General features: G+C 44.1%; 1 protein-coding gene across 2 annotated transcripts in view; it reads left to right on the forward strand.

Moving 5' to 3' along the window:
• Window positions 1–15,556, forward strand: part of klg (klingon) — a 62,991-nt gene that overhangs the window by 25,804 nt on the left and 21,631 nt on the right. The gene's annotated exons all lie outside the window — the stretch shown is intronic.

The following is a 15,556-nucleotide window of genomic DNA, read 5'->3' on the forward strand; positions in this document are numbered from 1 at the left end:
CAGGGCCACCTTTTAACTTTCTGGCCAATGTTGTTTTTTCCGTCCCCTTTCAAAGCCAAAGAGTGGAAAACGCCGCCACCCATGTTAAACACATTTGCCTAGAAGGCTGCCTCATGCACGGCTTATTCATATTTTTCTTCCCTCTTTATTTTTTTGCTTTGGCATTTTTTCTTTGCCAGAAGTTTTACATCTGCTTTCGCTCCCGAAAAAAAGAGCCGAGGGGACAAATGGGGGAAACCGCTTTAAAAATGCTTGTAAGCAGGGAAAGCCGCAGGGCGGCGTTTGTGCCTCGTTTAGGCCCGCCCGCACAATATTTTTTCAGTTATGTAAATTTTTGGCCCAGTCCGGCGGTGACGTCTCCCAGCAGCATCCAACTTTGATGCTCAGTCGAGCGAGAGCCTTCGATGGCGAATTAAAAGCCAACAAGCCGAAGGTCGCCTTATTTTTGCGGCTGGCGCAAATGGGGCTTATTAAGTGGCAACAGCAGATCATTGCCAGTCGTTTGTCAAGCTCATATTTGCGGCTGCCCGGCGGAGTCTCAGTCCCTCAAACTCCAGTCCACATGATGCCAAAAGTATATGCATGTGCGCACTCAGAAAATTATTCTTTGACTTTAAATTGAATAACAAGGAACCATAGAAACTTTCAAAAAAGTAAGAAATATTTTATAGAACTAATTTTCTTGATGACTCTCAATATTCAATTAATTTTTCGTCTTTGGTTGGAAAATATTAGGCTACAAATAAATTCTTAAACCTATTAAATTCTGGGCTCCCTATAAGATAGTTTTTCCAAACCAATTTAGCCCGTATTTTTGTGGAGTGTGGCCTGTGTATTTTGCTCTGCGTTGGGAAGGAACATTAAAACTTTTCTAATAACGAACTTCTGCGACTGAAGCCGAGCGTAAACATTCGAGACGGAAGCTGGTCGGCGGATGTTGTGCATGTTCTGCTCGGAACTTATGTCCGGGCTCATGTATATGTGGGCTTGATACATTGTAGCATCCAGCAGCATCATTAACATCAGTACAGCCAGCGATCATTGCCAAAAAGGGTTCGATGAACTCGCAGCAGGTTCCCTCTGCAGGGATATCAATCGGGCCAAAAAGATTGGTTGCCGAGCATACATGACGTATGCTTGATATCTGCCCGGCATTTATGACTCGCATGGCATTTAAGTGCCGGGCCGTAAAACTGTTATGTAAACTACGAGTGCGAGTCCGATTGCGATTGCGAGTGCGATTCTTTACGGCCACTCGCAGCAGCATTGCAATGGCTATGGGAGCTATGGCCATTACTCAGCATAAAACTTGGCCGGGACCAAAGGACGAGGCTCCTTGATTGTGTGCCCATGTACTCTACGTATACGTATATCGACTGGGTCACGACCGCACTGGCCATTCGAATCCTGCGACAATGTTGTACAGCCGAATGTAAATAATAAGCACGGGCGCATACGCTCCCAATTATTCATGTTGTACAGTGAGCACCCACTTTTACGACCCGTGCTCCAGTGCATTCCAATCAATTCCCCGCGGGTCAAACAACTTTGCTGTATGTGCTTTTCGTTCCCCCAAGAGTTTCTAGCCCCCTGCAATTATCCACAAATATAGGCTAATCCTGTTTACCTTTCCGAATTATCAGGAGCAAATCAATTTGCTATTGATGTTGTGCTCAAACATTTAGCCCCGGGGCCAAAGGCTCTTTATAATCCCATGAAAATGAACCCGAATATTAGGCGACCCAAATCTGAAATCTCTTTCATGTGTGCAGGTAATCAAGTCGGGGCCAAAGGGCCACGTTTCGATGCTCCTTTCACCTGTTGCCGTAATGAAGAAATCTAAATTCCATTAAGTTTATGCCCGCTTCCGTTCGCAGTTCAGTGCTCAATGAAAAGCACTTAGAGTGACCTTTTCCACCCCAAAGCCCACGTACTTCCCACGTACATCCCACCTACATCCCATCTACATCCCAGCAGCAACAATAGAACGCGTCCCAAAATGGGTCACAACATTTTCGGTAAGCTCAACGTATTTGCCTAATGGAGATTAGCCGGCATTTGGCTTTATTTGAATTCTGGCTGGCAATTTATTGCCGATGCTTATCGGTTTTTATCGATGTCTCTGCTCCTCGGCCAGTTCCTTTTGGAACTGCGAATGTCGCACTTAAGCACTTTGTAGCTTTTATCGCCGTAATTTTTGGTCTAACAAAACAATAAATTCGGTGCTTCAGTCTCGAGTGGCAGGTGAATTGCTCGCTGAATCGCTGGCAACTAAGTTGAAATTTGTAATAAATTTACTGCCCCGTGGGTGGGCTTATCTGAGGGCCGGGCAATTTCGTTAATTTGTAAGTACACGGCGCTGTAATTAGGCGCGATTTGAAATATGTGACAGCCGGACCACGCATGTGTATAACTCTCGAATAAATCAAAGTAATTAACTGCACGGGCGAACATGCAACAGGTCACGGGGTCACGCGGCCCAGTTAATGTGGAAAGTTATCAATATCTGGGCTAACAAAGGGGGCGGGCCAAAGCCAAAGCACTCAGAAATTACAGAGAACTTTAAGTTCAGATAATTTCTAAACTTTCCAATTTAATTTTCAAAGGCTTTTTTATTTAAAAGGAATATTATAAATATTTCTAAATTTATATATACAAAACTATTGTTAAAAATTACAACTCTAAATTTTTATTAAATGTCATTTCCTTACAAAACCTACAATATTTTCAAAATTAGATCAAAAATTCCTTAAAAAGTGCCTTTAAATGTTTTGTTGTTATATATACTTAAGTAATTTATTGACATTTCTCTGAGTGCAAATGTTATTCGATTCCGAACCGGAAAGCCTTTTCGTGTTCATCCGTTCAATCAACTCAATTAATATTGATGGAGCGGTAAACGAAAAACAAAAGCGGAGAAAGGCGGAAAAAACAAAGCTGTCAGGCGAGCAAGTGTAAAAATCAATGCGCAGCTGGTCATTAATAATGCACTGCCAACTAATGCACTGCTAATATCTGAGCCATTGGCATTTTCCGGCCAGCGGGAAACTTTGTGTTTGACTTTGACAAACTTTGTGACGCAACTTGGGAGCAACTTATGACTTATCAATGACCGAACTCCAGCCACAGTTCACTTGATTGAACTTCCAGCTGGCCACAGTCGCAGTGGTCGCTGGGTAAACTTTCCAGCAATGTCTCCACCTTGGGCTGTCCTGCCACTCGCTCAGTTGCAGCCATAAATCAATACATTTCGATTCCTCTAGCTCTCAGCCGGATGCATTCGACTCGAGTGGAGAGCAGTGGAGTGCTCCTGCAGGGTAAATAACCGACAAGGACTTTGCCAAGGACTCGAGCCATCTCGGGCATAAATAAGCATTTGTGTTGCGAGGAGACACTACAAGCACTCACCTCCATCCCATCCCTTTAAGGAATTATCTGCCGGTAATGGAGATTCACAGGCAGCGAACTCTAATGAGCTGGAAACAAGCGCCCTTTCAAATGCATTCTGAGTGACTGAGGGATACTGGGATACTGGGATACTGGGATCCCTGGCTGCCTGGCTGCCGAGTAAATCACGTAGCTCTTGCACTCATTAGCCGGCGGAGTGGTGCCAACATTCCGATTCCGAGTGGCGAAACACTTTAGCACTGCCAAATGGCTGTCAGGATGGAGCCGGGGAAATAAATGCTGAAATAATATGCTTTATTGTATTGCCGGGCGTTGCCATGAATTTTGTTTCGCTTTTATATGGCTATTTATTTTTATTAGGCCCAGGTCCAGGTCGCAAGTCGCAGGGGGTGTGTATAGTGTACAGTGTATGTATGACCAGGTGCTGTCGTGCCAAGACACGGCTCTGCCAAAATGTTCGAGACTCTCTCCCTTTCCTTTTTCCATCCCCCAACTCACCTTTCATGGGGCGGCCAAGTCGAGTGTGTTTACAGAGGCGCCAACAAAGGCAATATCCATCGACATCGACTACTACTTCTCCATTCCAATGGCTGGGAGTCCCAACATTGGAAATTTCCCGAAACGAGTTGTGGACAAACAGATACACAATTGGGTAAACTTGGCCAAAGTAAATACGGAAGAACATTTGTACAAATAAAATAAAATGCTAATACCACTGGCCGCAAATATTTTGCCACAAAGTGCAAAAATAATAAATTCTACGCAGGCGGAAGGAGGGAAAACAAGTTCTTAAAGTTTATCTTTCTACACGATTGTATTATTAGGGATGTGTCGAATAATAATATCCATCGTTTTCCTATGGAAATATTTATTAAGCAAGCAAGTTCACAGGTTCACACCGATCAAAAGGAATTGTTATTTTCTTCAAATTAAAATCGATTAGGAATTTTAGAACAAACTTAGAGGTGCATGGGATTCCATTCCTTGAAATATTGTTGCTATGATTAGTGGAAAATGATGTTTAATATGTTGAAGCACCGAACTTAGTTAGTTTTATGTTTATTTTAAAATAAATACAAATAGTTTTTCCATCTCTATCCAAACCATATACCGTCACTGTCAACTGGGCGGGATGACGACAAAGGCAGGGATGGTGGCCCAAAAATTGTTGCCGCACGCCCGCACACAGAATGCAGTAAACATAAACTACAAGTGCAGCGACCACACCCACAACAACCAGGACGCCCAGAACGCCCATCGCCCGAGCACAGTTGGTGCTAATAACTTAGTTTTCTCCTCGGTTTTCCCTGCTTTTTTTGCTGCTGTTGTTGTTGATTTCCCTTGTTTTTCATGCTTATTTTTTGCTTTCTGTATTATTGCTAGCCGTGGCAGCGACGGGGGGCCAAGTTCAAAACTTTGCGAGCCCCAAGTCCGTCGCACTTTTCGTTTCATTTCGCTCCGCTCCATGAGCCATGCACATTCGCATTCCCTTGTTTATACCCCCATAGAAGCCCTGTTACTCCGGCCATTCATCGGCCATGCAGCTCACGTAGCCACGAATATAAACCAAAACCAAAAACTAAAACTAAAACACAACCGAGGCGAGCCAGAAGTTTGGCTCGAAGGATGAAAGGTGCCCGAAAGGCAGTGGCAATTGTGCTATTTAATTAAAACTACATTTCGGGTCTCGAGGAGCAGAACTCGAACCTCGGACACTTGATGCGCCGAACTTAGACCCGAAATCATTCAGACTGGTTCTTAACCCCCTTCTGGGTCGTAAAATCATGGCTAGCACCCCTCGAACCTCCTTAATTTGCCCTTTTCACATAATTTACTCTTTCAATAATTCACACGCCACCAACGCGGCAGCACGCGTAAATTGCGGCCAAAACATGGCCAAGAAATTAAAAATACAACACGGCCGGCCGAAGGAGAGCGGCGAAAGGATTGCTCTGACAGCTTTACTAATTGGTTTGTTTTACTCGTGACTCTAATTAAAAAATTTACTTTACGACTCCGGAACGCCGAGGAAAAGGAGCGGACGTAATGACGGTACGATGGCGGCGTGCAGAATTATTTTTTGGTGGCCCAGGCCAAAACAAACAGAGCAGCGAGAAAAGAAGGGAAATAAATAAAAAATTAAATGAAGAAGGACGCAGGACGCAGGACGCTGGACGAAGGACCGGAACAGGAAGAGGGCGCGCAAGACAAGATGCTGCAGCATCGCCGGAAGTGGTCACTGAAATGTATGAAAAAACCTCAATAATGGCGGCGAAAATTGGCAGCTGAAAGCGTTGCCCCCCTGACCACTCACCCTCCAATCCCTAACCATTGACATCATCTGCTCGGCGGGAACATGTTCCATTTGGCCTTATCGCTGGCCGCAAATCTGTGACCAGAAGCTCTGGGCTCGGTGCCAAAATGCGCCACCTAATGCCACACATTTAATTAGGAAGAAACGGGGAAAATTGAGAGAGGCGAAAAGAAAAACCTCAACCATTTTCCGGGTTCGAGCATAATTTTTTGCCATCATTTAGATAGAGATTATCAGGGCGCGAGGCTGAGAGATGCGCAAAAATCCGAGTGAAAGAAGGAGCCGAGAAAAAAGGGATAATTGTGAGAGAATCGCTATTTGTATTTTAATTAAACTCTGGACCAAACCAAGAAAAAAACTGTACATAGCTCTGCCAAATGTCATCAAGGAACTCTCCGCTCGAAATTAAAATATCCATCTTCGGGGTAAAAAGTCCAGAAAACACTTTCTTGGCCGCAACAACCGTAGACGTATTAAATCGAATTAAATGCAATCAAAGCAAAGACTAACCACCCAATCCGTCGGGAATCGGGGGGCTTCGGACTCTAAAGAGCTAATTTATCGGGCATAGTGAAGTCTTTTTTTCTTCCTCCGACAAGTTGGCTGAAGTTTCCGGGTCGGAGGATGGCCGGAAAAATAACATGGCAAAGAGAAAGGAGGGATAATTCCGTTCAATGATTGCAATTTCAAGCTGCGCGTGTACTCTCGAGAAATCAGGCAAACATTTCGAGTATTTCGGTTCGATTAGTTTTTTCCGGCTTTCCACGAGGCCGCAGAGGTCAGTGGATATGGATGTGGATGTGGGTGTCTGGCCAGGTGCATGGCCAGTGTTTTCCCATGTCTGGGCTTCAGTTCGAGTCAGAGTTAGAGTTAATGTCCATGTCTGCGTCTCTGTTTATCTATCCTTTTTCGGTGCACAAATTGGAAAAGTTCCGCGCGGCACTCACAAAACAAATCCACCAGAGCAAAAATAGCAAAAAAGAGTGAGAAAAAACCAACTCCATTTCCCATCTATATTAATTTTCAGCTCGATTCGTTCGTGTTTAAATTGCGAACGGGCTGAAAGCTTCTTTAATTTCGCTTAAATTAGTCGACCATTTGTCAGTGGCAAGTGGAAAGCGGCTTTTTAAATCGATAATTGTGAGTGCGTTGGGGAAAGCGACTTCTCCCCTTCACCTACGTGTGCTTGTTCGGGACATAATGTGCGCCATAATCATCTCAAAGGACACACAGGATTTGCATATTAAATACATTTCCCAGGACCATCACATTTTGGGCTTCTTGCTTTTTCGTTTTTTTTGTGCCCCCCCAAGGAGACAATTTCACTTTGTTTCCTTTAAACAGACAGTTTTGTTAAAATCAAGTACAAAGTGGTGGGCGTGGCAGGCCGCATATGTGCGCCTTCCAGAGATGTCGTCATCAAAACGACAAATAAACAACCCACATGTGCGCGAGTATATTTTTCAGCCATATGAATAAGTGAAGAGGCCGAGGAAAATGAGAATCCTGCGAGATTTCCCCGTCCAGTGCTGATATTAAAATCTGAATTTAGCCGAAATTCATTTACTTATTGACATAATTTAGCATTGCATACTTCTTGGGGGCGGCAGTTGCGACTGCTGATAAGACATTCGAGTCTTAAATATAGAGGGAAAAACGGGAAAAGGACGAGGGGAAAGCCAGCGAAACAAGGAAAAATCAAAGCTGGAAGTTGTCACACCCCTGGGACCTTGGCGGTGGTATTTTTATTATCGGCCCACAGATAGCAACCGAGCCACCCAACCGAAACCGAATTGAGATGCTAAGCACTGCGCCGAGATTTTCCATTTGGTGGGGGGATGGAAGGGGGTTTTGTGCCCCAGGAATGTCGCCGAAGACCGCAGAACCCAGAAACGGGTGACACTGAGACGCCGGCGGTAGACAAAAGCGGTAGATAAATTACGAGCAGCAACAATGGTGGACCTCTCAGGCGGGGGAACGAATGAATGACTGCTGGGAGGATGAAGTTTCGCTGGCATCGTTCTACTTTCATTCCTCACTCACCGCAAAAACCGAGAAACGGTTGCGTGAAAAGAAATAATGAAGACCACCCCGGCAGCGCTCAATCAGCAAACCACCCCCTTATCAGAGAAGTCAAGGGTACTACCTTTAAGCGGTAAATGTACCTCAGAAAATATGATAGCATAGCCATTAGAAAAAATATTCAAATATAATCTTAAGTGATTTAAAAATATGAAATAAATATTGCACTTCTCGTTTCCAAATAAATACTGGAAAAAATATTATTTCGAAATGTACCTTGCCCTGTAAATGTACCAAAGTACCACCAACAGAAAACTTGACAACCCTGTCAGCCAGCCATATTTTCCCTTCGAAAGGCAAGGAAGTGCCAGGTGAGATTGGTGCTGCTGCTGCCAAGATTGAGATAACGCGCGAATTTGTCGCGCTGGCAGATTCGAAGCAGCGACATTGATAAGCCGGCAAACGGGAGCCAAAGTTGCCATTGTGATATGACTGCGATGCCAGGAGCAGGGATCAGGAGCAGGAAGCAGAAAGCTGAAGCAGGAGCAAAAGTCTCGGGATGCCAATCACAATATCGCAACAAGGCCGCTGGGACTGTTTCGCGCCTGCCGGCAATCGGTTACAGAAAATTCCAGGCGATAAGTCAGAAGGATGTCGCCGAGGAGAATGACGGATCCATTAGCCGCCGCTGTCTGTGCTTTGCATACTAAGGGCCAACACGTTCTGGCCAAATGAGAAATGGAACGTCAACTGTGTGGGCTTATTGATTTAAGCGCTTTTAATTGCAGACAACAGACGGGGAGCGAGAAGTGGCCATCAGACAGTTGGCAGTCCCCTCGAGTGGAGATGGAGATGGAGGTCCTGGCTACGTGATCGTGCCTTTTAATATGCAGGCGCATAAATTAGAATATTTAAATTGAGTTCTTTGACACCGCGTGGCCGGGCGAACGAAATTATAGAAGCTTATGTTTTCAATTAAGCAGTTTTAGCACATCAGGTGCGTTTTATGCCACTCATACTATGTTTATACGATAGCAATCACGATTTCTTGAAAGCGCGATATAGAAATTGCCCCTGTTTATACGACAGCCGAGAATTCATGCTTTTATTCACTCTCAGCTGATAGGGATGCCGGACCGGTAAAAATATCTAATTCTTAATACCACTGATTAGAGAAATAGCCTATATAAGGCCTTCAATTTCTAGCGATCTGGCAACGTCGATCATTTTTTACAGAGTTACCATATTGCTTATCACCAAATCACGCTTTTGGGCTGAAATCATAGTCAACTTTCGTGTGTTGCCGAATTCACGAAATGGCGTTTATACAAGCACGAATCGGCCGAAAGCGTGAAATGATAGCGTGAATTCGGCATCGTATAAACACAGTATCAGACGGTCAGAACGGCTGACTGGGTGAGTTCGCTTGTATCCTGTGATGGGAAAAGCAGGGGGCAGCCAAGGACCTAATGACAAGGACAACTGAGCGCGCCATCGTTAAGCTTTTTAATGTACAATTCCTGCCGCCAGACGAGGACGAGGCGACCAGCTGCTGTCAGCGGAGACAATGGCAAAAAGCGGTGAAAAGCCGCTGAGCCACAGAGAAACGGGAATGCGAGAATGTTCCAGAAAAGAGGGATATATTAAAACCGACAGCCCAGAAGTGCCGAAATTGAAATGAGAAATCGAGTCCCGTTTGCCAAGATGGCGTTAAGCATTTTCGCATAACCAAGCTCAAACACAGAGGGAAAAACAAAAGCCAGTATTAATGATAAGGTGCCAGTTAGAGAAATTTGTTACCATAATTTAATTCAAATTTTAATACATTCAAATTTAGTTTCAAACCAAGAAAATAAAATCCTATTAATTTTATATTTAATGCTATATTATTTATAATGTTTTAAGGGTGTGAGCAGTTTCCTCTTTAACTGTAATGCTGTAAAATGTTACTTTATTACTTTCCTTAATTTTGCAACAATTTTCCCAAGTGCACTCCCTCCAAGCAGCAGGTGCTGTCGAAGATGCCCGGCAATATGGCCATAAATGTCTGCAACTCGTCGCAGTACCGATGGGGGCGGGGGCGTTGGCTTTGACGTGGGCGTGGCTGTCAACCCGGCATCATCAAGTGCAAACAATGAGCGCTTCAAGTGGCTGCCGGAGGGAAAAGTGGGGTGGATGTGGAGACAGGAGGCTGCCTTGTTTAATGAAAGGACACAGAGTGGCAGGCGAAAGCAAAACATATGAGCAAAGGACTGTTTAATGAATAGCCCCGGGTTAATATTTGTCTTGCCTTCTTTCTAGCTCGCTTTCTGTGTTTGGTGCTGGGCAGAAGGGACAATATTGAAGTTTCTCGTTAGGAGGAAATAAAAAAAAAAAATAAAACGCCACCCAAACAACTCTGCCAAAGGTTGGCAAACAAAGCTGCTTTTGTTTTCAGTTTTCAGCTTTTCAGGAGAGTCTGAGATGCCGCAGGTGTAAACTTCAAAAGGAGCTGAGGGCATGGGAAAAGGGAGTCCTGCTTCATCGGATGGAGGGGGATAATGAGACAAACGGATCGGGATGGGCAATCTTAATACGATTTATGTCCATAACGATAGACACATAATGCATAAATCACTTATCCGGAGATCTGCTCGACCCCGGGGTAGTCATTTAGCTCAGACGACGGCTTATCAAATACCAGCCCAAGTCCATTTCGATTCCCAGTCCCTGTTTCCCTGTTTCATGGAGAGCAGCAGCAGACATGTCACCCGGACGAAGTGAAAAGAAAAACAAATATCTGGCGAGGAATAGCAAGTTAATAGCAAAATGCTGTCAAAACACATCCGAGACACACACGCTCATTGGCAGCATCATTCATCTCTGCATACGGATTGTAAATACGGGCGATATGCCAGGGAGCAGGGACTCAAATATGGGTGGGGAGGTTGGAAAAGATGGATAGACGGATGGCCAGGAGACGCAGAACGGAAAGGAGACACTTGTTTTTGCCTTATCTGGCTGGCAGCTTGTTGATTTGCATCTGTTTTTCTACCGCTCACAAAATAACGAAGAGCAATAACCGAGAAGAATCCAGAACACACTCATTTCCATACGGGCCACGGGAAAAAAAGAAGAAAATGAACGAAAGACTCCCCTCCCTCAAATGGAAATTGAATGGATTTTGATTTCATATTTTTGCTGTTGGCATATTTTAAAATTTGATTTACTTGCCACATGCTTGGGCGAAAGCGAAATGCAAAAGCCATTGGTTCGCAGGGCGAAGTAATCTGTAATACCGTCACACTTTAAGAATTATGTAAAGTCTTGTATTGCCTTGGCTTTAATACGGTTTGTTTATGAACTCTGGGATGTAAATAATTAAGTTACTTTGACATGTTTCAAGTTCTGTTCCTTTATGATTGTAGAAAAATATCTTAAAAAGTTGAAGGATTAAAGATAGTAAAGATCCTTGTCCAAAAGGTCGAGTTATTCATGGGGTCATCTGGAATCCTTGGGAGCTATTAACGCCGGGCCACCTAAACGTCCCCGAGGGACTCACGACTCACGCAATTGCAGGGACGGGAAGTCCTTCGCAGGTTCTTGGGCTTATCCAAGATCGGTTGGCTGCTTTGCATAATCGTTGACTGTGACATGGCCCTTTAATGTACGACACACGCAGTGGCATTCCATTCCGTCCACTCCCCTGGGGAAGAGGCCACGCCCCCCGGTGGGAGGAAGCCTTGTACGCCTCGTACAGTTTTATTAATCGACGCGTGTCACTTATTAGCCGCAGGATTTTTCATGTGCCCTACACGCACATAACAAAGGGGGTTGGGTGGTTGAGTGGGGTGGCTAAGCCGAAGGACGTTCCTCAACCCTTTGACGGCAAACAAGCGCGGCATTTTGCTCTTTGATAAATGAGGCACACACATTAGCCCGGCTGCAGAGAGAAAAATAAAAAATAATATAGAAAAGGCAGCACTAACAATCGCATAGGGGAATCAGCAAAAAGCGGTTACGACAACAATATATTATAATTTTTCCTTTCTCCAAATTAGATGTGCATGTTAACCACTCATATTTTATCAGATAAGTCGCCGACTAAAATTACCAGTTTACTGGCACGATTAAAGTTCCCAGAAATGGAAAATGGCGAATGAAAATTGTTCATAGGAGAAAACACAACATTGCTCTTGCCAATACAATACAGTTTACTTATCTTGTTAGCGCTGCAACAGCACACAACATTTAATTAATTACTTATTTTTACAATAGCAAACCTTTGCTCATTCGTTTTGTATTTTATTTATTTGCAGGTGAGTTCTGCTTCTGGACGGACAGACAGACGAGTCCTGAAAAACAATGGGTAAACATAAATTGCGCAAAAAGAGCAAGGCAAACAGTGGCATTCGATGTTATTTATTAATGGGGCGTTTATTGTTTAACCTTGTGTTGTGCAAGCTGAATTTAAAAACAAGGAATAAAATGGTAAACGCCCTCTCGTTTGCCATCCGAACTGAAACGACCGAATCGACTGAGCCGACTGATTAAAAATGCAATAAATCCAAACCGAGATACACTGGCATGTCGCTCCGGATGATCAGTGTGTGTGACAGCCGATGCATGAAAAATGCAAAACTGCAGGGGGTTGCAGCTGGTTCTGCAACTATTTTCAAGCAAACTGCCGAGCAGATCAGATCCCCGGAAAACTAATTCCAAATGCAACCCACAGATTTAATTTCCATCCGAATCCACTCAATGCTGCGGCACAAACTCGGGCCGAGATTGGCATTTCTAATTCAATTATAATTGCCAGCTCATCGCCCCGACAGCCCCAGTTCCAGTCCCATTCCCAGCCGACCGCAATATTAAAGTCTTAAAAATGCATTAAAGCCGCAGCTCAGCGAGCGCCGGCAGCCTCCTGGCTAAAGCGAAAATCAATAAAATTTATTACATGTCACTTTGGCAGGGAGGCATCCTCAGATGTGCACTGAAAAAAGGATAAAATAATATATTTTAATAATTTGTAGTCCACTTTAATTTGTTTAAGAGGGCTTAGATGAAATACAGAACTCTTGGAAATTTATTGAGATAGGATTGAAAGTGTTATTAAAATGAATTTTAAATGCATTATATTATAAAATTTAATTCTTAGCTCTTGTTAGTTTCGAATCGAAAGTGCTCTTTAATTTAAAGAACTTGTTTTTATTCCCAGTGCCCAGTGAAGTGGGTTTGTCTGTTTGAGCCCGCCAATGCGGTGGCTTGTGTCTGTGTGCACACATTTGGCACAGTTTTCAATTTCATTTTCCATGCTGAATTAAAAGCAAACTACACTCGAATGCATGCCACATGTGAGTTTGAGAAACGAGGCAAGGAAGAGTCCTCCCTTTTGTCCTTCGTCCCTCGCCAGCGAAATATCGAGTCAACTAAGCAGCATTCCGTCTGCTGCCGCAGGATTATTCCTGGCTGCCTTTTTTCCTTCTGTTCGCCCCATTTGCTGCAACGACTTGCTGACTAACTGTGCCGGCAACGACAATCTCTGGCTCTCTGGATCTCAGGATCTGTATGGCTGAAAGGCTGGCTGGCTGGCTTACTTCCTTTTGGCCGCCTCCACTCGTGTGCACAGCTTGTTTCCGTTTCCGGCGCAGACAACATTTGCTTGGCCCCCACTTGGCCGCCGATAACTCTCAAGTTGGCAAACTCACACAGCTGTTCGACCCAGTTGCAATGACTTTGATTCGGAATTCCCATTGAATTGCGGCCCATTATCGAGCGCACTTCGAGGCTCTAAATTAAAGTAATTAGAAGGCGGACACTCTACCTTCATCACTTGGGAAAATTCTAGGGGAAGCAATACATTGACACATATCAAAATCCAATGGGGCCCCATACATAATTGATTGGCAAATATGCAGGCCGGCGACCAGGGAAAAATACCAGACAGAGCAAAAGGCACTGGGATATAAATTCATGCATACATAAGCAGGGATTTGACTTGCCTCCTCAGCCTCGACAGTCTGAAGAGTCTGAGTCCTGTCCAGTAGTGGACAGGCTGGACATGGCCATTAAATTTGGCTTAAATATGAAATAACTTCGGGCCAGAGAGACGCACACAGAAGTCTGGGCAGTGTTTATCTTTAAAATTGTAGAGGACCTATGAGCTCTGCGGGGGTGACAGATTGTCCGGGTTGTTCTGCAATTTCTGCTTGATTTATGCCCAGCAAATGAAACCACAAGCAACCAGGACAACCTACCCTCTACTTACTCCTTTGCTCCTTGCAAAAGCCAAGCCAGGATCTGAAAAACTGTTGCCCAATTTGTCTGCTGCGTGTGGATGCATTTCCATTTGACTTTGAGTTTGAGTTGCCCCTCCTTTCCTTCTCAGCCTCACTTTTGCTGGTATTTAAACAATCTAAATGATGCTCTTGGTCCTGCCAGCAAATTGAAATTTACTGCCCTCTCCAGCTTGACATTGCTAAATGTTTGTTCGGTTCCCCGGGCTTTGGCTTTATCTTTCGCAGTGTCACCATGTCGGGCAGATGGGCTGGTGGATATCCTAAACCTACGTATATATGGGGAAGGAGACCCAGACCAAACCGACCTCATTAACATTTTGCTAACAAACGCACCACAAATTATCCCGTTTAATTTATTTTCAAACTCCCCGCTCCGCTCGTCCAGCAACTCTAAAAAGAATTCAGAAAAACGGAAAACAGAGAACAGTAGACCGCTGGGCAAACAAGGGACGGGAAACAGCAATCACAGACAGAGGAAACACTGTTAAATAAATGAGCAGAAATAAGCGCAGTGCAAAGTAACAGACAAACATTAGTTAGCTGAAACTGAAAATTGGCCAACGGCACACTCACATGGCTGAAATGGCTGAAATGGGGACGGGGATTTGGTTTTTCTAAACCGCTTTCCCGTTGTGATTAAATGCACGTAATTATCCCGACTAATAGTGAAAATGCGGCCGGGCCAAAGCTCTTTAAACGGATGCTGTCGGCTTATCAAGTCGAATCCGATTAGGCGCCTCAAATTATGCGAACATTTTTGGGGTATAATATATTTATTATATGAGCGGCGAAAGTTATCAGAAGATATCAGAATGTTTACGGCCACAAAGGCCTTCTTTTAGCGGAAGGAGGGCGGCGACGGCCCTTGTTTGCTCTTCATATTAACAATATTGCGCCCGACGACACTCGGCTGACCCTCATAATAAAATAATAGGATTTGCGAGGCGGCCAAACATTTGCATTTCGGCCTCAAACGAACACACTCGCCTGGGCAAACAGTTAACACAAATATGAGGCGGGCCAAAAGACAAAGGTCGTTCGCCAACATGGCCGCCGCCTCGACTTTTGGCCACGTTTATGCGGGGTAGCATATGGCGAAATTATGTCCCGAAAAGATTTGTTCCATTTTAAGAATTTAATAAATTGAAATTTTACAAATTGGTAAGGATTCCAGTCTAGAAATCATAAAAAGTTAGAACTAGAATTAAATTAAATATTTAAATATTAGAACAAGAGTAATGTTACTCTTTCATTCTATTAAATTTTTTATTATAATCAAAAACAACTTAGGTTTTGTAAGTTTTAGAATTCATGAAGAGCACGCATAAACGTAGTAACTGTGTTTCTGTGTGCTGAATGAATTTACCCAAGTTTTTGCACTTCGGGCTATTTGCTGAATGAAACTTTCCACTGCCAGCTGACTGGAAATAAAATGCAGCGAGCACTTTGCCCCGCTGGAGGGGAACTTCGATTTGATCGCAGGGCCAAAGCCACTCACCTTTTGCTTAGCTAAGCTTCCCTTCTACCAACCTCT

This window comes from Drosophila takahashii, chromosome 3R (assembly GCF_030179915.1).
Source record: "Drosophila takahashii strain IR98-3 E-12201 chromosome 3R, DtakHiC1v2, whole genome shotgun sequence".
In the NCBI taxonomy this organism is placed as follows: domain Eukaryota; kingdom Metazoa; phylum Arthropoda; class Insecta; order Diptera; family Drosophilidae; genus Drosophila; species Drosophila takahashii.